Source organism: Mobula birostris, chromosome 20, assembly GCF_030028105.1.
Source record: "Mobula birostris isolate sMobBir1 chromosome 20, sMobBir1.hap1, whole genome shotgun sequence".
NCBI classification, from domain to species: Eukaryota; Metazoa; Chordata; class Chondrichthyes; order Myliobatiformes; family Myliobatidae; genus Mobula; species Mobula birostris.
Genome location: NC_092389.1, coordinates 26538905 through 26562991, shown reverse-complemented (window position 1 = coordinate 26562991; position 24087 = coordinate 26538905). Strand labels below are relative to the sequence as shown.

Genomic DNA, 24087 nt, shown 5'->3' with positions numbered 1-24087 from the left:
TACACAAATTCAGCAGAACGATAATCTACATGTACTGTTGATGTTGAGTGATTTTACCGCTGTACCGGGTTGAAATAGGAGGATCTGTCAACAAGGTAAGTGATGTTCTGCTCCCTGCTGCCTCTCCAGCTCACTAATTGCTATTTTTTCAATTACCTTTTACTGATGGGCAAGAGGCTGTTCACACACCCGAGCGAACATTTTCCACAGATAATGATGGGCGTTCACTGGAAAATTGGCAGGAAGGAAAGTAATTCACCCCCCCGCCATCCTGTGCTCACGCAGAAAACCTGGACATGCAGTTTCCAGCAGGAATCAAGAAAAAAAGGATGAGAGAATCCAAGATATTTCATCTTCCCCCTTACATACTGCCAACATCAACCAATAGCAATGGACAGATTAATTGCTCATGTAGCAAAACACACATCCAAAATGTTACAGGAAACCAGTAGGTCAAGCAGCATCTATGGAAACGAATAAACAGTCGACCCTTCGTCGGCCCAAAACGGCGACTGTACCTCTTCCTATAGATGCTGCCTGACCTGCTGCGTTCACCAGCAACTTTTATGTGTGTTGATAAGAAGGAAGGGGAAGCTAAAGAGTCCAAGCTAGAAGGTGATTGGTGGATTGGGGGAGGTCTTGTTTATGTCTTGTTGGTATTTGTGAGCACTGCTGTACAAAGATTAGCTGCCGCTTTTCACACAATACAGTAATGAATCAATTGACTGTTGTGCTGAGAAACATCATAATTGACCATGGTGACTTTGAATTAAGAAAGGTAAAAGACTTAGCCAGAATTCCTTCTTGCATCAATATGCATAAATGCTGTCATGAAGTGCAGAAATGATTGAGCTTAACTATTTTATAGTGTGATAACGGCTCTATGCGCTTGCAGCACAAAGTGTCATATGGCACAGAAACAGGTCCTTCAGACCAGAAGGTCCAAAATGACCACCATACCCATTCATAATAACCCTATTTACCAACATTTGTTATGTAGCCTTCTATATCCCAGCTTTTCAAGTGCTTGTCTGGATACATTTTAAAATGATATGAAAGTCTCTGCTTCCACCATGTTCTCAGGCAGTTTGTTCCAATTTCCAATTACTTTTTCAGTGAAAAAATCCCCCTCATGTCCTTTTCAAACCCTTATCTCTCACCCTAAACAATGCCCTCTACTTTTGGGCACCTCTGTTGTGGGGGGATGCTTCCAATTTTCCACCTTATCCATGCTTCTTGTAGCACCGCTATCTAGTTTCCCCTCAGCTTCCTCTGTTCCAAGGAAAACGAACCCAATCTCTCCTTCTTACTGAAAAGCTCCACCAGTGGCAACATCCTGATGAATCTCCTTTGTATCCTCTTCAGGGCAATTACATCCTTCCCACGGTCTAGTAATCCAAATTGCACACCAAACTTCAGCTGTGTTTTATCAGAATCAACTTAAAAACTATAAATTACTAGACAACGGGGTGACCCGTTGGGGCACCCTTTGACAGAAGGGTAGTGCAGTCTGATGTGACCAGAATGAACATTAAATTTTCCTGAATGCTATTACTATGTCTTTGATTTGGAAATTAAAGAAGAAAAACTAAGCTTATTAAAGAAGAAAGATGCATAGCAAGACAAATATGTGACCAGAATGAACATTAAATATCCATGAAGTAAATTTGAAGGAATTGGGCTTTCTGGGTCGGGTCTGGAATTAAATGTCTGATGTAATGATGGATTTGGCCTTGAATAATCACAGAAGGATTCCATCGATTCCTAGTTGGAATGACTTCTTTGGCACCAAGGGATGTCATTTGGAAGAGGCAATTGTATTGTCTGATGTTTTTCCTGAACTCGTTTGCAATAGGTTCATCATTGCTGTACAAATTGAGGAGTTCATTGGGAAGAGGCTGCAAATTGCCTATCCTGACCTTTCCCTTCATACAGCAGAAATGTGCGGTTTCTCCAGTGAATAGGAAGGCACGACAGTGAGGGCATACTCTGGTCATTGAACCAACATCAGCAGAAATGTGACGGCATGCGAGTCGTGCATTTTGCCTTGCTCTTTCTCTGTCGAGGTATTGTCGTCGAAAGCAGCCATCGTCGTCTTCAGCAACTCTCGCAATAATTACTCTGTACTGCATATTCTCGAGTTGATCTTTCCTTTTCTCCTCTGTCTCTTCCTCTCTCCTCCTCCTCTGCCTGTTTTTGTCATTCTGGAGACATGCAACCCTTTCATCCTTCGTCTCTTCATCCCTTATACCATTTGTTCTTTCTCTCTGATCCTGGAGTTGTGCGGCCCTGGACTGATCAGATTCTTGTTCTCTCCTCCGTCTGTGCCTATTGTTGTCATTTTGGAGACGTGCATGCCTGTCCTCCTCTGTCTCATCTTCTCTCATCGTTTTTGTCCTGACTCTTTGCTCCTGGAGTCGTGTGGCCCTGGCCTCATCCAATTGTTGTTCTCTCCCTCTCCTTGCCGCTTCCCGACGACGTTTGGCCTCATCTCTTGACCATAATGTCCCCCTTCTCTTTCCACGCGGCATAATTAGGCTATCCATATATTTTTACCCTAATGCTGGATAGAAGGTAGGAAACAGTAACACTAATGCCTCCAAGCTGCTGAGGCTGGCCGTGCGCATGCGTCGTGGTGTGGCGTCGCGGTCTTCATGGAAGGTGGAGCCGGCTCTGTGAGCATCGCGAGGCGCTGCTGAGGCTGGCCGTGCGCATGCGTCGAGCTCTGACGTCAGTCTCCATAGAAGGTGGAGCCAGATCTGTGAGCATCGTGAGGCGCTGCTGATGTTGGCCGTGCGCATGCGTCGGGCTGTGGCTTCGCGGGCTCCATGGAAGGTGGAGCCGGCTGTGTGAGTATCGTGAGGCGCTGCTGATGCTGGCCGTGCGCATGCTTCGGGCTGTGGCTTCGCGGGCTCCATGAGTATCGTGAGGCGTTGCTGAGGCTGGCCGTGCGCATGCATGGGGCTGTAAGCATCGTGCGGCGCTGCTGATGCTGGCCGTGCGCATGCGTCGGGCTGTGGCTTCGCGGGCTACATGGAAGGTGGAGCCGGCTCTGTGAGTATCGTGAGGCGTTGATGAGGCTGGCCGTACGCATGCGTGGGCTGTGGCTTCGCGGGCGCCAATGGAGGGTGGAGCCGGCTCTGTAAGTATCGCGAGGCGCTGCTGAGGCTGGCCGTGTGCATGCGTCGCGAGGCGCTGCTGATGCTGGCCGTGCGCATGCGTCGGGCTGTGGCTTCGCGGCCTCCATGGAAGGTGGAGCCGGCTCTGTGAGTATCGTGAGGCGCTGCTGATGCTGGCCGTGCGCATGCGTCGGGCTGTGGCTTCGCGGGCTACATGGAAGGTGGAGCCGGCTCTGTGAGTATCGTGAGGCGTTGATGAGGCTGGCCGTACGCATGTGTGGGCTGTGGCTTCGCGGGCGCCAATGGAGGGTGGAGCCGGCTCTGTAAGTATCGCGAGGCGCTGCTGAGGCTGGCCGTGTGCATGCGTCGCGAGGCGCTGCTGATGCTGGCCGTGCGCATGCTTCGGGCTGTGGCTTCGCGGGCTCCATGGAAGGTGGAGCCGGCTCTGTGAGTATCGTGAGGCGCTGCTGATGCTGGCCGTGCGCATGCGTCGGGCTGTGGCTTCGCGGGCTCCACGGAAGGTGGAGCCGGCTCTGTGAGTATCGTGAGGCGCTGATGAGGCTGGCCGTGCGCATGCGTCGAGTTGTAAGCATCGCGAGGCGCTGCTGGTGCTGGCCGTGCGCATGCTTCGGGCTGTGAGCGTCGCGAGGCGCTGCTGATGCTGGCTGTGCGCATGCTTCGGGCTGTGGCTTCGCGGGCTCCATGGAAGGTGGAGCCGGCTGTGTGAGTATCGTGAGGCGCTGCTGATGCTGGCCGTGCGCATGCGTCGGGCTGTGGCTTCGCGGCCTCCATGGAAGGTGGAGCCGGCTCTGTGAGTATCGTGAGGCGCTGATGAGGCTGGCCGTGCGCATGCTTCGGGCTGTGAGCGTCGCGAGGCGCTGCTGATGCTGGCTGTGCGCATGCGTCGGGCTGTGGCTTCGCGGGCTACATGGAAGGTGGAGCCGGCTCTGTGAGTATCGTGAGGCGCTGCTGATGCTGGCCGTGCGCATGCGTCGGGCTGTGGCTTCGCGGGCTCCATGAGTATCTTGAGGTGCTGCTGATGCTGGCCGTGCGCATGCGTCGGGCTGTGGCTTCGCGGGCGCCAATGGAGGGTGGAGCCGGCTCTGTGAGTATCGTGAGGCGCTGCTGATGCTGGCCGTGCGCATGCGTCGGGCTGTGGCGTCGTGAGCTCCATGATGGCCGATCGGGTCTTGGGTGAAAGACAGCCTGTTGATTTTTGGCAAATGAGCAATTTTATACGAACTTTGCCTGCATTCTGTAAGTCAGCGCATTTTAATTCGATTTAGCCAAAAAAAAGTGCCGCTGTAATGCACCGTTTGCGCTAATCGGAGGTTACAAGCAGACAAACAGACGAGAGTTTTAGTAGTATATAGATAGGTAGAAAGTATGTATATGTGGGTGTTTCTGTGTGTTAAATAAGTAGTGCAAAACAAGAAAAAAGGTAGTGAGGTACTGTTCATGGGTTTAATGCCCATTCAGATATCTGATGGCAGAGGGGAAGAGACTATTCCTGAATCATTGAGTGTGTGCCTTTAGGCTCCTGTACCTTCTCCCTGATGGTAACAATGAAAAGAGGGCATGTCCTGGGTGATGGGGTTTCTTAATGATGGATGCCGCCTTTTTGAGGCATTGCTCCCTGAGCTTACAACTTCTTGCAACTTATTTTGATCCTTACCAGATGGTGATGCAACCAGTTAGAATGCTCTCTGCGGTACATCTGTGGAAATTTGTGAGTGTCTTTGATGACATGCCAAATCTCTTCAAACTCCTAATGAGAAAAACCATTCTTTGCTCCAAAGAGAAAAGCCCTAGTTTGCTCAGACTTTTCTCATAAGACATGCTCTCTAATTCAGGCAGCATCCTGATAAATCTCTTCTGCATCCTCTCTAAAGCTTCCAGATCTTTTCTATAATAAAGTGACCAGAACCGAACATAATAATCCAAGTGTAGTCTAACCAGAGTTTTATAGAGCTGCAATATTACCTCTTGGCTCTTCAACTCATGAAGGCCAGCACGCCATATGCCCTCTTAATTCCCCCCCATCAATTCTCTGTCTAAAATTCTGCAAAGGAAAGGCTTTGCTTAGTAACAAACGGCTTCCAATTTCACAGACTTTCCTCTGTCGATTTTGTCCCTAATTTGGAACATACACAAAAATCAGCAGTTTGGTAACTGCAGCCATGCAACGAAAGGCATCAAAAGCACATGAGAACGATAAAGAAAGCTAGAGAGAGGGAGGAAAATAGTTCTGTTATTTGTAGGAACAAATAGTATCTCTATGTTGGACTTTTGAATTTAATAATGGTAACTGATTCATATGTAGGAATGCTCATAAGCTGGGCATTCAGAACCTGGTGATAGCCTGTAGTTAGTGATTTTAAACCGAGGAGGTCCAGCAAATTCCATATTAAACAATGTTGCAGCTGCAGAGAGGGCAGCTCGTGAGACAGAACGCACAGGATTGGAAAAGGCTGCAGATGGTTGTAGACTCAACCAGCTCCATCGTGGTCATAACCCTCCCCACCATTAAGAACATCTTTAAAAGGTAGTGCTTCAAAAGGCGGCACCCATCATAATTCTGTTCCTATGTTTTATGGTCTTACGTCCATATTTCCATCTCCATTAAGGACCCTCATCGTCTGAGGCGTGCCCTCTTCTCATTGCTGCCATCAGAGAGGAGGTGCAGGAGCCTGAAGACCAACAGTCAATAATCCAGAAACAGCTGCTTCCCCTCCACTGTCAGATGTCTGAATGGTACATGAACCCATGAACACTGCTTCACAAACTGGACTGTCCAGGTAGGCCTATTGTCTCCGCCTGCTCCTGCCCTACTGAACTTGTGTTCTCATACCTCAATTCTATTCTATACCCCTTGATTCAGTACCTTCCATCTACATCAGCGACACCTCTCATACTCTCAATCTTCTCTGTAACTTTTAATCCCCTGGCCTGGCCACCTCATTTTCGCCTTGGTTGTTCAGTCCTTGTACACCTCTATCGCCCATCAGGAAGGCCTCAAAGCTCTGTACCATCTTCTAGCTATCCTTCTTCCTCTCCCTCCACCTTTTTATTCGGGCGTCTTCCCCATCCTTTCCAGTCCTGAGGAGGGGTCTCAGCCGAAAATGTCAACTGTTTATTCATTTCCCTGGGTGCTGTCTGACCTGCTGAGTTTTGTTTTGTGTGTTGATTTGGATTTTCTGTGTCTATAGAATCTCTCGTGTTTATGACTTGCTGCCTCACTATTCCTATTTTGTATTTGTTATATTGAACCTTACAGTAATTTTTAATGTATTGCAGTGTACTCCTGCCACAACACATTTTGCAAAATATATCAGTGATAATAAACCTGATTCTGACACAGTTCTTAAGGTGTTATAATTCCAAAGATAACACAAGGATGGAATTTTAAATTTGAGATTTTGAAGGACATGGAGCCAAAATAATTTGTGCATAGGGGTGATGGAATTTTGCTATACAGAAAGCAATAATAAAACTTAATAACTTAAAATTTAATTGGCTGTAAAGTGATGAGGGTCAATATATTTGCTCATGTTGTTACTGGCAAACGTTAGGAGTTTAGTAATGGGGTACTGGATGAGCTCATTTTATCTACGTTGGGATGTTACTCAAGTGAGCCCTGGAGAAGATACATCTGAAGGCAAGATATGATTCAGATTAGCTCATCATCATATATACCAGGGGGCAATGAAATTTATTGCTCCCGTGAAGGTCACATCAGAGTAATGTGGATACATCTGGAGGTTTCAAGACAGGTGGTGAATGGGAACGTTGTAGTGATTCAGGATTGTACATGTGGACAAAGTACAACTAATCAAATCAACATTATGACTGTGTTCTTACTGGTAGCCCAGCATTTCATTACTTTGCCCTTAGAACAGGTTACAGGTTTCCCTGCCATCCGAAGGTAGAGCGTTCCTATGAAACGGTTCGTTAGCCGAAATGTCGTAAAGCAAAGAAGCAATTTATTTATATGGGAAAATTTTGTGAGCGTTCGTAGACCCAAAAATAACTACCAAATCATACCAAGTAACACAAAACCTAAAATAACAGTAACTTACAGTAAAAGCAGGAATGATATGATAAATACACAGCCTATAGAAAGTAGAAATATTTTTCCACAATCATTACTGAACTGTTCTCTAGCGAAAATCTCACGCAAGTGCTGTTGGCAAAAACATGGCGCGAGCGCTCTCCAGTAACCTTTAAGCTATGAAGCTGCCAAATCATACCAAATAACACGTAAAGATACATAGTCTATATAAAGTAGAAATTATGTATGTACAGTGTAGTATCACGGGAATCGTGAAGACATCGAGCACACTGATGATGGTGTGTTAGACTGAGTCGGAGCTTGGGTGGTGCAGTGGCCCCCACCCTCCAGGCTGCCGACAGATACCGAACTGCGAAGCATGCAGGGTTCCAGCAGTAACCGGGAGGTACACAGCACATCTCTAAGAAAAAAGCCGAAATAAACATGATAATTCATTAGGTGCCGCCCGACACGTAAATGTTGGCCTAGATCAGTGGCGATTTCCAACTGCGTTGCCTTTGATCTGGGCTGACGATTATGTGTCAGCGGCACCTAATTAATTAGCATGTTTATTTCGGCTTTTTTCTTAAAGATGTGCTGTGTGCCTCGCAGCTACTGCTGTATTCTCCGCGAATCGGTACAGTATCTGTCCGTGGCCTGGGTGTTGGGGTGGTGGGACACTAGGGTGTCATCTCGTCGTCTGTTTCCATTAGAGCAGGCAACTCATCTTCTCCTATGACTGCCTGCCTCGATGTCAAAGGTCGAGGTTCGTCGTCTGCTGTGGCTGATGTGGAAGGCTTGCTTGACTGCTGAGCCTCGCACATTTTTCTATCATACAGTTCTTTGTAAGGACTCAACCCATCTTGCAAATATCCCCTAAACCGACGTACCCTTTCAAAATTAAAGTCGTACTTTATCATTGCAGCGAAAATCTCACACAGTTGCTTCACATTCATTTTGCTAATGAATTTGGTTTCAATTGTTATCCTTTTTTCTTCCAATTGCATCAGCTCTTCATCTATCAGTTCTTGGTCATGGGATGCCAAAACCTCTTCAACATCATCTTCGTCAGCTTCCACAAGCCAAACTCACTTTGTCCTTGCTTCGTTCACCACGATCGATACGCTTAATTATGTCTAGTTTTATGCTAAGTGTAACACCCTTACGAGCTCTTTTAGGCTTTTCCAACACCATAGAACTCATTTTGCAAATGACTGCTCACAGGCATGTGTTTAAGCAATGCCCTTCCGAATCCGGGGGAGAGCGGCTGCTCGGGGCACACGCTGCCTTTTATCGCGCGCTGAATTTTTTTATTGCATGCTGCTTTTTTTTTCGTAACAGTGAAAACACCTTCTGAAAGCGAAAACGGTACTAGTGTAGGTCTTTTGTAACAGTGAGGTTTCGTAAAGCGAACGTTCAAAAAGCGGAGGATACCTGTATTTGAACAATGGTAGTATTCATGTCAAATAATATGGGCTTCATGCGCTATCTAGTGATGAATTTTAGTATTACAGGTGAATAATATTTTTTAAGCTGGAAGGGATATTGATATAAATCCTTCTGCTTTCTCAATGTTTTTTTAAAGTTTTTTTTTAGAATTGAGAAGAAATTTTACCTAATCTCACTGTTAAATTTAATTCGTCTACATAATATAGTTAATTTGTTTGCAAACACGAGGAATTCTGCAGATGCTGGAAATTCAAGCAACACACATCAAAGTTGCTGGTGAACACAGCAGGCCAGGCAGCATCTCTAGGAAGGGGTACAGTCGACGTTTCGGGCCAAGACCCTTCGTCAGGACTAACTGAAGGAAGAGTTAGTAAGAGATTTGAAAGGGGGAGGGGGAGGGGGAGATCCAAAATGATAGGAGAAGACAGGAGGGGGAGGGATGGAGCCAAGAGCTGGAAAGTTGATTGGCAAAAGGGATATGAGAGGATTATGGGACAGGAGGCCTAGGGAGAAAGAAAAGGGGGGGGGTAAACCCAGAGGATGGGCAAGGGGTATAGTGAGGGACAGAGGGAGAGAAAGAAGAGAGAGAGAAAGAATGTGTGTATATAAATAAATAACGGATGGGGTACGAGGGGGAGGTGGGGCATTAGCAGAAGTTAGAGAAGTCGATATTCATACCATCAGGTTGGAGGCTGCCCAGATGGAATATAAGGCGTTGTTCCTCCGACCTGAGTGTGGCTTCATCTTTACAGTAGAGGAGGCCATGGATAGACATGTCAGAATGGGATGTGGAATTAAAATGTGTGGCCACTGGGAGATCCTGCCTTCTCTGGCGGACAGAGCGTTGGTGTTCACACATTTCGGATCTCCCCCTCCCCCTCCCACTTTCAAATCTCTTACTAGCTCTTCTTTCAGTTAGTCCTGACGAAGGGTCTCGGCCTGAAACGTCGACTGTACCTCTTCCTAGGGATGCTGCCTGGCCTGCTGCATTCACCAGCAAGTTTGAAATTTGTTTGCAAATTGCTTCCAAAATGTATTTTGAGAATCTGGGAATGGGCATGTGTACAGATAAATTGCTGTTAGGAGCTCTCAGCTGGTGACGTTTTCTCCTGCTGGTGTTCTGTAGGATAGGGCAATTCCCAACTTAACTTTAGTCAAATTCTATAAACTAACTGATCAATTGCAATTCGTTGCTTTGATATTTGTCTAGGAGTTCCTCAAGTTAGTCCCAACTACATTTTTTACAATTTATCTCTTAATGCAACGTACAGTATGGTCGCGTAGTGGTTAGCATAACGCAAGTGACCCAGGTTCAATTCCTACTGCTGTCTGTAAGGAGTTTGTATGTTCTCCCCGTGACCATGTGAATTTCCGCCGGGTGCTCCAGTTTCCTCCCGCATTCCAAAGACAAACTGATTAGTAAGAGGTGGGAGTGCTATGTTGGCGCCAGAAGCATGGCGACACTTGCAGGCTGTCCCCAGGACATATTTGGACTTTGTTGGTCATTGATGCCAGCAACATATTTCACTGTGTTTCGATGTACATGTGACAAAGCTAATCTTTGAATCATGAGTATTGCTGATTATTATTATCCATTCCTTGAGAACTGATCTTCATTTTTCAACCTAGATCATCTTATTAAACCCAGGATGTATGCTGGCACAGGGTAGTGGTAAGGAGGTGGATGATGCTATCAGTGCAAACATATTAAATATTAGTAATTCAAGTATTAGTAAATAATTTTAAGTTACTTTCATCCCTGCTTGAGAACTAAGCAAAGCAGAAGCCATTGACTAATAATTATTGATTTTGTTTTTTTTGTTAGTAGGGGTTCTTTTTTCCAAAAAAAATAGTTTTAACATTTTATTTTTTGTATTGTTATTGATATGTTGTTTAGCTTTATTAAGCAGTTATTTGATAATTTAATTCTTATTGTACATATTGACATGTTGACTTGATTAATGTATTTTTTGATTTTCAATAATAACAATAAAGATTTTAAAACAAAATGAATTATTTTCGTCACATCCATGTAGGATGTGATTTATTATTGATTATTAACTGAAAAGAGGCAACATGGACTAATCAGTCTTGCTTCCCTTGCTTCAGAAGATGTGCATTCTCAGTTGGTAAGCCACTTCGATCAAACTTATTTACTTTCTGTGACACGGCTTTAGGGGAAGACTTGTTTTCATGGTTTCACAGCTCCTGGCATTCACCTCATCCAAAATGTGATATTGATTGGTGGTGGAAAAGAGATTGAAGGAATATCTCTTCCAATGCTTACTGAAGGACATTATCTTCAGGCCTTTTCTGCGTGGATTTTCATTAGCACCAACACTGTGGGGATGGTAGCTTGATTCGCCATTGTAGATCTTGCCCTTTGCAAAGGTTTTGGTACTGTCGAGATCTCTTTTGTTTTTCCCTTTAAAATTATGGTCTTTTTGTTGCACGCCCTGTGATTTACTGCTCGTTGCCAAATAGTCATGCTTGTTGCCTAGGTGGTTATGCAATTTCACATGACATTTTACCCGGTGTTTTGGCTGCTTCAGATTGTTCTCATCTTCCTGGTCTTTCCCATTGAAACTGGTCTCACATATAATATGTTCGTATGGTAAAATGCGTGGTCTGATAGGACCTCTTGCAGAACTGTTGTGGATAGGCATCTGATGGGGAACAAAGTTTCTCTCTTTCAACTCGATCATGATGTTCATTTCATCAGAGCTGTGAAAAACAAGTTAGCAGATATTCAGCACAAGCATAGAACTTCTGATTCCAAGTCCTCCATTATTGGCTATGCATCAATGATCAAATAAGAGAGGAGATAATGGATATTCATCTGTACTGATGTCACTAGGTTAGGCAGCACACATGGGAGCAGGAAGCTGGAAAGAGATGGTGATAGAGAAAATAGGAATGAAGTGTGGGGTCACCTACCTTGTGGGTAAAAGGGATGGAAGAACATTTTCCGAAAAGGGTCCAGAAATCACTCGACTCCCATGGACAGACACAAAATATCCTCACTATCTCCCTGTATCTCCCCTCAATGAGCCCCTCAGCCTTCCCAAATGATCTGGAGTTCATCCAGTTCCCTAATGTGGTCTGTTTAAAAATAAATAAATAAATAAATTTTAAAAAGCTGCAGCTGGATCCAATTCTTGCATGTGTAGTTTGGAGACTGGAGATCTCCCTGTATTCCCACATCCCATAAGGGGAATGCTCTACTGTCCTGCCTGGCATTTCCACAGCTTTAACTGTGCAATAAGAAAGAAAGAAACTTACCCTAGCTAAAATAGTTCTAGCCTGTGAATGCATCATAAATCTTCTTTGCAATCTATCTAGTTTAATGATGTCTTTCCTATAACAGAGTAACCAAAACTAGATACAATACTCTAGGTGCAGCCTGACAAAGCCTTGTACAACTGCAACACTGATTATCAGTGCCCTGATGATAAGGTCATCTTCACCATCCTGTCTACCTGTGATGCTACTCTCAAGAAACTAAAAACTTGTGCTCCCAGGTTGCTCTGTTCTACAATGTTCCCCAGGGCCCTATTACTCATTGTGAAAGTCCTGAAAAGATATTAAGGTTTTGTCAAATATGAAAAAGACAGAATTCTGTGAGATATTATTTACTACTTCAAGTGACAAAATAATGGCAACATGGTAGCGTAGTGGTTAGCATAACACTTTACAGTGCCGGCGACCTTGGTTTAATTTCTGCTGCTGTCTCTCTGTAAGGAGCTTCTACGTTGGTCATAAACTACCTCTGGTGTGGCAGTCAGTGGCAAAAGGAACCAAAGGGGAATTGGTCGGCATATGGCGAAAAAGAGAAAGGAAAGGGGTCGGATGGGTCTGTTCAGCTAGGAGCTAACTCAGACTCAAAGGGGACGAGTGGGTTTCTGTGCCAAAGTAAGGTTGCTTTAAGGTCAAAATGAGAACAATTTTACACTTCTACCACTCACTCATCTCCAGTTTTGCTTTTTGGCAACTTGCAGATCTTCAAGATAAAGAACAGTATCTTCTTAAACAGGTTGCTCTTCCTCAACTGTGTCTCCTTCTGAGCCATTTTGATGAAATATTTAAGTGAATATGATTTGCAGATCACTACCAGCAGCAATAACTTCCTCCTCTTGTTCCACCCTCCCCAAAATGACCAAGCCCATTCCCAGGGTAATGTGCTACTATTGCATCATGTTGCCATAGGAACATAAGATTTACATTGTGGGGAGGTGGTTTGTAAATAAAACATGGTAACTGTAACCTTTCTAGATTGAATAAAAGCACACAAATATACTTATGTATTAGTGGCTTTGACAAATTTAAATAATTTTACTCTATTTGATTTTAATAGACACGTCATCATTGAGAAGTGATAAGCCAATCTAGTCCCAAACATTCTCAGTTCTTGGTTCTTGATCCTCCAAAATATTCCGCATGGAATTTAAACTGAAGGTGGCGGAGGGCGGGCTTAAGAAGGAGATTTTTGAAGAAGAAAAGCTGCCTTAAATTTAATTGGGTTTGGTTGTGTGACTGTGTTAGGATGAAGATTATTCCATGCTTTAATTGTATGGGGGAAAAATGAATTGCTGTACACATCTGACTTGGTAGTTAGTATTTCAAATTGAGTTGAGTGCCCTCGTCTGCTCCTAATAGGTTTGGGTTTGATGTGGGATTGGTAGTCTATATTGAACTGACCATTTAACATTTTGTAAAAAAAAACAGGTCAGGTGGTGTGTTTCACATCTATCTTGGAGAGAGTTCCACTTTAATAATGAATTTAAAAGTTGAGTAACACTCACTTCTCTGTCATAGGTATTTGTGACAAATCGGGCTGCCTGTCTTTGGACTGGCTCGATGGAAGTAGTGTTTTTGTTTGTGTATGGGTCCTATGCAGCAACTGCATATTCCAAATGTGGCCTAACAATGGTGAAGTACAACTTCTCCTTAACTGAAGCTGAACAATGATGAAAATTGGGGCTCAAAAAGTTTAGGACTCCTGTTGCATTCACTGTTGCATGATGCGTCTGACTATTCCAGCGTAGATCATTCTGGATTTTGATACCAAGATACCTGATATGTTTGGTTTCTTCAAGGGTGACGCCGAGGATTTTATATGATGTTTTACCTGGTTTTCTCTTCCTGGTGACACGCATGGTTTCACATTTGGAAGGATTGAATTGCATGCCCCATTGTTGAGACCACTCAATCATACTATCAAGATCCTTTTGGAGAGCATCTTCGTCATCACTTGACTTAATTGGCCGGTATATCAAACAATCATCAGCAAAAAGTCTGGCTGTGCTTGTGACTTTTTCATGGATGTTATTAATGTAAAGTAGAAACAAATGTGGACCCAGCACTGTACCCTGGGGTGTACCACTTAACACTGGACGCCATTTAGAATTTTTTCCATTCACGTGCACAGGTTGAAGATGTTTTGTCAAGAAACTGGAAATCCATTTTTTAGTATTGGAGCGAACACCGTAGAAGTCGACCTTCCTAAGTAATCTTTGGTGGGGAATAACATCAAATGCTTTGGAAAAGTCGAGCACTACTAAATCATTGATGACATTGTTATCAAAATTCTTGGCCAGGTCATTTATTGTCAGGATAAGCTGAGACTCGCATGATCTATGCTTCCTAAAAGTATGCTGGTTGTCAGTAAGAATATTGTGTTTTAAGGTACCTCATCAGATTGCTGTCAACTATATGCTCCAAGTGTTTACAGCAAGTGCTTATTAAAGAAATAGGACAGTAATTTGCTGGGTTGGTGGTTTGACCCTTCTTAAAGAGAGGAGTGATGTTTGCCTTTCTCTAATCCAGGGGAGGATCACCTGAGTCGAGCAACTGTTGGAAAATAAAATGCAGAACAGGAGCTAGTTCTTCAGCTGCGATCTTAAGGGCTTGATTCTGAATCTGGTCTGGCCCAATAGCTTTTGTCGTATTGATGTTGAGCAGTAACTTTTTGACACCTTCAACCTCAATTTCAGTAGGAGGGGTATCAGTATACTGGCTGGGCAGTAGATCAGGAAAAGATGAAGGTTCTGTATCTTCCCATGTAAAAACATTTTGAAATTGGTTTGCAAGAGCTTCTGCTTTTTCCTGGTCCTTAGTGATCAGACAGTTGTTTACCTTTAGTGTCTGGATGCCAGTGTTGTCTGTCCGTCTGGATTTCACATATCTCCAAAAATCCATAGGATGCTCCCCCTCAAGAATTGAAGAAATGTGTTGTCTATGAGCACTCTAATGGTATGGTCGACTTGCTTTCACACTCTGGTGAATTTGTCCCAGTCCAGTCTTGTACCACTTTTTTTTGGCACAGATGTAAAATTTCTCTTTCTAACTACAGAGATGCTTTAATTTTGCTGAAAACCAAGGAGAACACATAGGGTCCTTAATAAATTTATGAGGACCATGATTCGTAACAATATCGCTTAGTGAGTCTCTCAGCCACACCCAGTTGTCTTCAACAGATCTTTTGTCTGGTTGTTAGATAAAGAAGTCTCTCCCAAGTTGTTTTGCTAAGTCCTTGAATTCCTCACTGTTCACCTTTCTCCAAAGCGGATTTTTAACGAGGTGGTTTAGGGGGAACTTTAATCTTTGTGTGCAGTTTTGCTTGAATAATAAAATGATCACTGATTTCAGCACTGGGTGAAACCTCTGAAATTAAATCTGGATGCGAAGTCAGCAATAAATCTAAGGTGTTTTCAGCGCCACCTGTATCATCACATCTGGTAGGAAAAGTAACTTTCTGAGACAGATGGTTTTTCAGAATCAAATCAGCCAGGGCTTCCTGAAGAGCACCTTTTGTTTCACTTTGTGTGCTGTCAGTCCAATCTACACCTGGGACATTAAAGTCACCCTCCAAGATAATAAACGGAGAGCGCAACGAGGCGTTTATTTTGGAAATGCTTGATTCAAGGTTGAAAAGAGGCCCTGACTTAGCATCAGGTGAACGGTAAAAACTCGCAATCTGCACCATTTGTCCCTGAAGTGTAGCTTGACACCAAATTTGCTCAGAATCACTGCCCAAGTCAGTTCTTTCAAAACAAGGAATAGTATTGTTCACACCAATAAAAACACTGCCTCCATATAAACCATATAACAATTACAGCACGGAAGCAGGCCATCTCGGCCCTTCTAGTCCGTGCCAAACACTTACTCTCACCTAGTCCCACCGACCTGCACTCAGCCCATAACCCTCCATTCCTTTCCTGTCCATATAGCTATCCAATTCTACTTTAAGTGACAATATCGAATCTGCCTCTACCACTTCTGCTAGAAGCTCGTTCCACACAGCTACCATTCTCTGAGTAAAAAAGTTCCTCCTCATGTTACCCCTAAACTTTTGCCCCTGACTCTCAACTCATGTCCTCTTGTTTGAATCTCCCCTACTCTCAATGGAAAAAGCCTATCCACGTCAACTCTATCTATCCCCCTCATAATTTTATATACCTCTATCCAGTCCCCCCCTTAACCTTCTACGCTCCAAAGAATAACGACCCAACTTGTTCAACCTTTCTCTGTAACTTAGGTGCTGAAACCCAGGTAACATTCTAGTAAATCTTCTCTGTTCTCTCTCTATTTTGTTGACATCTTTCCTATAATTCGGTGACCAGAACTGTACACAATACTCCAAATTTGGGCTTACCAATGCCTTGTACAATTTTAACATTACATCCCAACTCCTGTACTCAATGCTCTGATTTATAAAGGCCAGCGTACCAAAAGCTTTCTTCACCACCCTTGAGAGTTTCTGTCCTTTTTTTAAAAAAAAAAAAAAAAAAAAAATTTGAAAATGAGGAGGGAATATCTCAGCAGATTTAATTGAAGGATCAAGCCAAGATTCAGTCCCGATTAAAATGTCAGGATTTTCAGTTTTAATAAATGAATTAATCACAGCCGATTTTCCTTTTATATGGTGGCAATTAATGATAGCAATTTTAATTCCATTACTTTTACTAATGTCCTTGTGAGCACTGTCTTTTTTAATATTTTCAGTTTTATTGTGAGCATTGTGTGCATTTCTTTGTCCATCAACATATTTACACTTAGTGCTAGTGGAAGGGGAGGGCTGGGGATTGTCATCAATGGGGGTATTGCTCTTACCACCTTTCCGAACAATGGTCCAACCGTCCTTCGTCTTTACACATTTCAATGGAGGAAGTTTTCTTTGTGCCTTGGGTGTTGTCACACAAGCCCATCCAGAATCAGTTTTTTTTCAGCGTTATTCTTGTTAGTTTATAGTCAGTATTCAATTCTGAGTTCATCACTCCTTTAAGAAGGCCTGGAAGGTGTTGATAAACACTCTACCTTCAAATGTATTAGTAGTAATGAAAACAAAGATTTTATATTCACAGAACAATATGAATGAAAAAACCTTTAGTTACATTTACTATTATATAAGTTTGTAACAGTTCAACATTCAGGATGTTTAAGTTTCCTGGGCGATAAGTGTGAGGTCACATGATGTCACAATGCAATGCACTGACTCTAAGGAGACAAATGTGAGGTCACAATTGGATTACACAGCTGACCTATCAACTGATGTAACAAGATCTGAGTTATCATCAGAACTGAGATAGGTTCAGGAAAAGCATCTACACTTTAAATATTAACTTGGCTCTTGATGTTACGTGGGAAAATATGTGTTTGAAATTGGGGAATAAATTTAATTTAACCACTCAAAGTGAAGCAGATGAGAGAAATTATTCACCTGCTCTGCACTTCACAAACACGAGACCTGCTTCACTGGCTGTCAAATTTTTCTCCATATTAAGTCTGTTCTCCTGACAGCTCAGTCAGTTCATCACCCATTTAAAACCCTTTGTTTAGAGTTCACATTATTCAACCTTATAAATTGTAATAGTTGACAAAGATTTTGTAAAAGTACAGGAAGTCTTCTGCAGTATCCCAGCCACTATTTAAGCTCATCAGCTTTTCACACCATTCCCACCCCCCCCCCCACCTCACCTTTCCTTCCTCTCTCACCTGGATTCACCTATGCCAGCAAGGTGTTTCTGCCTCTTCCCCCCACCCTTTTATTCTGGATTCTGCCCTCTTTCTTTCCAGTCCTGATGAAGGGTCTCAGCTTGAAACGTCGACAACTCATTCCTCTCCATGCATACTTCATTCCTCCAGCATTTTGTATGTGTGTTGTTAATGGGCTCACCCCTATTGACATCAATGGATCTGGGGTTGAGAGGGTAAACAGCTTTAAGTTCCTCAGCATCCATACCACTAGAGGACCTCATGTGGTCTGTACACTCCAGCTGTGTGGTGAAAAAGGCACAACAGCACCTCGTTCACCTCAGGCAGTTGAGGAACTTTAGCATGGGCCCTCAAATCCTAAGAACATTCTACAAGGACACAATTGAGATTATCCTGACTGGTTGCATCACTGTGCTTCCCTTAATCGCAGGACTCTGCAGAGAGTGGTGCGGACAGCCCAGCGCATCTGTAGTTGTGAGCTTCCCATGATTCAGGGCATTTACAAAGACAGGTGTGTAAAAAGGTCCTGAAGGATCATTGGGGACCCAAGTCACCCCAACCACAACCTATTCCAGGTGCTACCATCCAGGAAATGGTACCACAGCATAAAAACCAGGACCAACAAGCTCCAGGACTGCTTCAACTCGTGCTGATTTGAGTGTATTTCTATGTTAAGTTGACTGTTCTATTCATTATAAATTACTATGATTGCACATTTAGATGGAGATGTAAGGTAAAGATTTTCACTCATGTATGTGAAGGATGTACGAAATAAAGTCAATTCAATTCAATTCCTGCATCTGTAGAATCTCTTGCCTCCCTATTAAGCTTGGTGTACTGTTCCCAGGGTTATCTATGATGTTACAATAATTAGTGCTGCATTTGTCACTCCATAATCAGAGATTAGGTTTGTCATCATCATTAATTATAATAGTTGCTCCTGCCTTTGTCCACACACCACTTTATAAAGGGTTTACACTTTAGCTGGTTACCATATTGTCCATGCATGTCCTTTCATGGTATTTATTTTTCTGCAGCTGGGTTTCATTTGGCAGCTTGTGTCAACATGTTAAATCACATAAATTTGAGAACTGGAGGAAGTTATCCATGGAAGTCTGCTCTATCATTCATGAAAGTTATGAATGATCTGTATCTTAACTCAGGTGATTTTCTCCTTAAAAAATCCCCTTTCAAATGCTCTATTATGTGATGAAATGTTTCCCAATTCTATGGGCTCTCATTTGCTTATGTTCCTTGTTATGAATTTTGCCCCTCTCGTTTGATGCTCCCTGTTGACGACTTCAGACACCTCAAACACTCCAATTAGCTCATCCAACTTGCCCCCATTAGGGATTTCCCAGTCTCCTCTCCAGATCTGAATCCATTGGCACCCCCTGACCCCTCACCATTGACATCAGGTAGGAATATCAGTAAAGTGGCAGCTTAACCAGAAAGCAGTCAAGGTGTAAGAAAAGAATCCCGGTGCTATGATGAATGAACTCTTCTCAGACTTCTAGCTTGATACGGGAATTAATTATAACCAACGTTTCGAGGACAAACTCTGCCAATGTCTTCAGGGATGATGCCTAGGTATGTCTAGTGTGGTGATATTTATATTCCTGTAGTCCATCTCAAAAGCCATTGAAATATAACTAGAGGAAAAGAATCTTAAGAAAGACAGAGGTCTTGCTCTAAGTAAGAACTGGAATTTGAATATATAAACAAGGTGGAATAGCGGAAATCTGATTGGTTGAGGCCTAACCAGTCAGGAGGGATGGACGACCACTGGACTAGACATACCCAGGTATCATCACTGGAGAAAATGGCAGATTTTGTCATAAAAACGTCAGTTGTTATCAATATTGTACCTGGCTGGAAGCCCGAGAAGAACTTATTCAGTCAAGACGTAGTTAGCTACCTTTGTTGTCTCCGCATTTACCTTTTTGCTGCTGGGGACAAAAGGGTGAAATCTCAACATCTGCATTCTACACATCTTCCAGAGGTACACAGGAGCACATGGCAGAGCAGCACATCTCCAGACCAAGGTCCTCATTGTGATGGACAGATGTGAACTGAGTCTTTGTGGGTTTGTAATATTCCTTCTAGATAAGCAGAGTGTGGCAGATATGAGTTCCCATATTCATTTCATATATCCAACACTGTATATGTACATACATTTGTTTCTACGGGTGCAGAACTAGTATTTTCTCTCTTCTCCCTCCCCCCCACTTTTATTAATTGTCCTCCCATTTTAGTCTTACATACTCTTGATGACATTACAGGACTGTGGAGGTATGGTACCATAATGAGTGATTTTTTAAAAAAATCTGTTTTCTGACTCATGGACAAGATGGACTTATGGATGTCTATAGAAACAGAATCCGTTCATTAACTGGGGATGACCTATACTCTGTACCCTGTGCTGTGTGGCTCCATAGTGATTGGTTATATAATGATGCATGTCATTAATAATAATAAGTACTTTATTGATCCCATGGGAAATTACTTCATTACAGCAGCAACATTAAAAATTGCGCTTAGCAATAATAATACATAATAACTATAATAAAAATAATAGCTAATAATAATAAAGGTATCCGTTAGTCTTGTGAGCCCATAGATCTGCACCTGAAAAGTCTTCATTCTCCAGGGCGCAGGCCTGGGCAAGGTTGTATGGAAGACTGGCAGTTGTCCGTGCTGCAAGTCTTCCCCTCTCCATGACACCAATGTCGTCCAAGGGAAGGGCATTAGGACCCATACAGCTTGGCACCAGTGTTGTCACAGAGCAATGTGTGATTAAGTGCCTTGCTCAAGGACACAACACATTGCTTCAGCTGGGGCTTGAACTCAGGACCTTCAGGTCACTAGTCCAATGCCTTAAGCACTTGGCCACGTGCCCACACTGCTAATAATAAGCTAATAATAAAGTACACAATAATTTACCATGTTCAATAATAATGCACGAAATAAAACAGAGACTATTGTACTCTGATGTGTGTTCTTCTGTTGCACAGAGATGAACTGTTATTTATGCTTGTTGCATTTGGTAAGAAAGATTTTCTGTAACGATCCTTGTGACAGTGGGGCTGAATGAGCCTGTTTAAAAGGGTGCTCCACTGCTTATTCAGTAGGTCATGGTGAGGATGTGCCTGATTGTCTGTAATGGATAACATTTTGTTTAGTGACCTTGTCTCCACCACCAACTCAAGAGAGTCCGGGTTGTAGTCCAGGATGGGCCCAGCCTTTTTGATGAGTTTATTTATTCTTCTTGCATCACCAGTACTGATGCTGCTGCCCCAACATAAAGCAGCAAAGAAGACTGCACTGGCTGCAACAGACTGTTAAAAGATCTCCAACATCCTGCTGCACACATTGAAGGATCTCAGCCTTCCTTCGAAAATAGAGTCTGCTCATCCCCTTCTTGTAAACAGCCTTGGTGTTGCTTTAACAGTCAAGTCTGTTGTCAAGGTGAGCACCCAAGTATTTGTACTCCTTCACCACCGCAACCTTGAATGATGTCCTGGGTACTTTGTAGGCTAGTACCCAAGATGGAGGTGACTAGATTTACAACCCACTGCAGCTTCTTTCAGTCCTGTGCAGTAGCCTCCCCACCTCCCACCATACCAGACAGTGATGCAGCCTGTCAGAATGCTCTGCGTGTAGAAGTTTTTTTGAGTATTTTGTTGACATGCCAAATCTCTTCAAACTCCTAATGAAGTATATTTGCTGCCTTCTTTATAGTTGCATCGATATGTTGGGACCAGGTTAGATCCTCGGAGATCTTGACACCCAGGAACTTGGAGCTGCTCTCTCTCTCCACTTCTGATCCCTGTGTGAGGATTGGTAAGTGTTCCTTCGTCTTGCCCTTCCTGAGGTCCACAATCAACTCTTTCATCTTACTGACGTTGAGTGCCAGGTTGTTGCTGTTGCACCATTCCACTAGTTGGTATATCTTGCTCCTGTACACCCTCTCATCACCACCTGAGATTCTACCAACAATGGTTGTATCATCAGCAAATTTATAGATGGTATTTGAGCTATGCCTAGCCACACAATCATCGGTATAGAGAGAGTTATAATGGGATATACTTTTAAAGTTTGCATATGACATGAAACTGGGATTTTCTGTATTGAGTAAGGACTGATGGTGGATGATTTCACATGATAATTGGGGCAGCAGGGTAGCGCAAGGCTTTACAGTACAGGTGACCCAGGTTCAATTCCTGCTGCTGTTCTCTGCGTGACCATGAGGTTTCCTCCAGGTGCTCCGATTGCCTCCCACTTTCCAAAGATTCACTGGTTGGTAGGTTAATTGGTCGTTGTAAATTTTAAATAAATAAATAGATAAAATAAAGTAGCAACAGACATTAGGAGGCTGAGAGACAGGTGGAAAGAGGTAAATTAAAGACAGGACAAATAATATAACCAAGATGGTGGGGATCTTGGATGATAGATACTTATTATTTGTATTATTTTGTGACCACACCATCAATGCCATTTGCATGGACTAGGCGTAATGACATAGTGGTTAGCACTGCTGCTTCACAGATCCAGTGTCCTGGGTTCAATCCTGATCTCTGGTGCTGTCTGTGTGGAGATTGTATGTCCTCCCTGTGACCATTTGGAGGTATTCCGGTTTCTACATCTCAGAGACATGTGGACTGGTAGGTAAAATGATTTTATCTCTTGTCCTATAGTAGATGAGTTTGCACATCCTCGCTGTGACCATTTGGATTTCCTCCAGGTTCTTCCGTTTCCACGTCTCAAAGACGTTGGTTGGTAGGTTAAATATTTATGGTCATTTGCTCTAGGTGTATCTGGGTGATATAAAAATCATGAGAGGGAATGTTACTAGGGAAACAGGTACCCTCTGTTGCTATTTCCACTCTTCCCTCCTTCATCTGTCAATCACCTTTTCTCACTTGGATCCACCTGTCACCCGCCAACTTGTGAGCCACCCCTTCTCCTCACTACTTTGAACAGGTTTTCTCCCCTCCATCTTTCAGTTCAGATGAAATGTCTCAACAGATACGCTGACTTCCTGTTTCCTTCCACAGATGCTGCCTAACCAACTGAGTTCCTCCAGCAGTTTGATTTTTGAATTAGCACATAGTTCAGCTTCACTTTGTGTGTTAAGATATTAATAGGTGAAAACAGCGAAAAGTACTGCTTTTTTTGTTCTAATTGTATCTTTCTTATTTTTTTTAAAATTATGCTTCATTTATATTTTCTTTGTGGATGCTGTTTATATGCTATGTGCCTGTGATGCTGCTCTAAGTTTTGAGTTGCAATATAACAATGAGCTTAACTTTGACTTTGGCAGTAGAAAATGAGAAATGCAAAGCTTTTCAATTGTCTGTTTCAGGGGAAGGTACATAATGGCTTTGTGGTGCAATTTGATTTAATTACATTAGTATAGAAATCTAACTACTCTTGAAGTTAACATTCTAATTGAATTTCCTGATGACTATATTCATTATTCCTATTTATTCATCTTGTAATTTATAGTAACTTTATGTCTTTGCACTGCACTGCTGCTGTAAAGCAATGCATTTCACATCATATAAATGAACTTGATTCTGACTTCCAATTGGATTTATTTCTTTGAATCCTTGTTTTCGATTTCATGCAGAACTATCGGGGGTGGGCAGTTAGTATTTTGTCAGTAGCACAACACTGGTGCAAATATGTGCCCTAAACCAACTCCCATTCTATCGTTTTTCTATTCACCTCTCAACATTAATTTATACCAAAGTTCAATGGAATTATGCAATAACATGATCTGCCTGTATTTCTCATTCAACTACTTCCCAGCAGGTGGCGGTCTAAGCACATAGATTACTCTCAAACAGTGATATTTGCTATATATACTAGAGATCCTGCAGATGCTGGAAATGCAGAGTAATGCTCATAAAATGTTGGCGGAATGCCGACTGTCTATTCATTTCCATAGATGCTGCCTGACCTGCTGAGTTCCTCCACCATTTTGTGTCTGTTTATTATAGAGCCTTGTGAATAGGAATTGTTGGAATAGCTGTCTATTCTTTGCTTCATATATATTAATTAAATTGTATTTTTTGTTGAAGCGTGTGTTTTTTTTTTTCATGCTGTTAACAGCATCTTTTTCTTGACGATTCCATTTATATTGAATTAACAAACACCAGTTTGATTCCATATACTGTATACCTCATCAGGCCAATTTCCCTCATTGGGCTTCTGTGTTCAAAAGAAGCTATCAAGCTAGTTGGATAAAATTTGTTGGCTTTGTCATGCGTATCCAAGTATCTCTCTGATTATTGTTTCTGGAATGTCCCAATCACTAGTTTGTATTTACTGAATTGACCCCATACTCCTTTTTTGATTCCAGTTTACCCAGACCATATCTGTTTGCATCCCATTGCGAATGTCTCCTCTTCTATTATAATTACCTTGGAGTGTTTTACATCCCTTTCTAAATCTTAAGATATTATGATT

At 42.8% G+C, this 24087-nt stretch overlaps 1 long non-coding RNA gene across 2 annotated transcripts in view; it reads left to right on the top strand.

The window, feature by feature from the left end:
* The first annotated feature begins 4218 nt into the window (after nucleotides 1–4218).
* LOC140185528 (uncharacterized) overlaps nucleotides 4219–24087 on the top strand; it is a 124023-nt gene continuing 104154 nt past the window's right edge. Inside the window, exons 1-4 of one of the 2 annotated variants that reach the window (XR_011882642.1) lie at nucleotides 4219–4376; nucleotides 5747–5917; nucleotides 21355–21456; nucleotides 22671–22754. This is a non-coding gene — a long non-coding RNA (uncharacterized lncRNA). Of the gene's footprint in view, nucleotides 4377–5746; nucleotides 5918–21354; nucleotides 21457–22670; nucleotides 22755–24087 lie in introns of those variants that run through there. The other variant, XR_011882641.1, reaches the window with a different exon arrangement.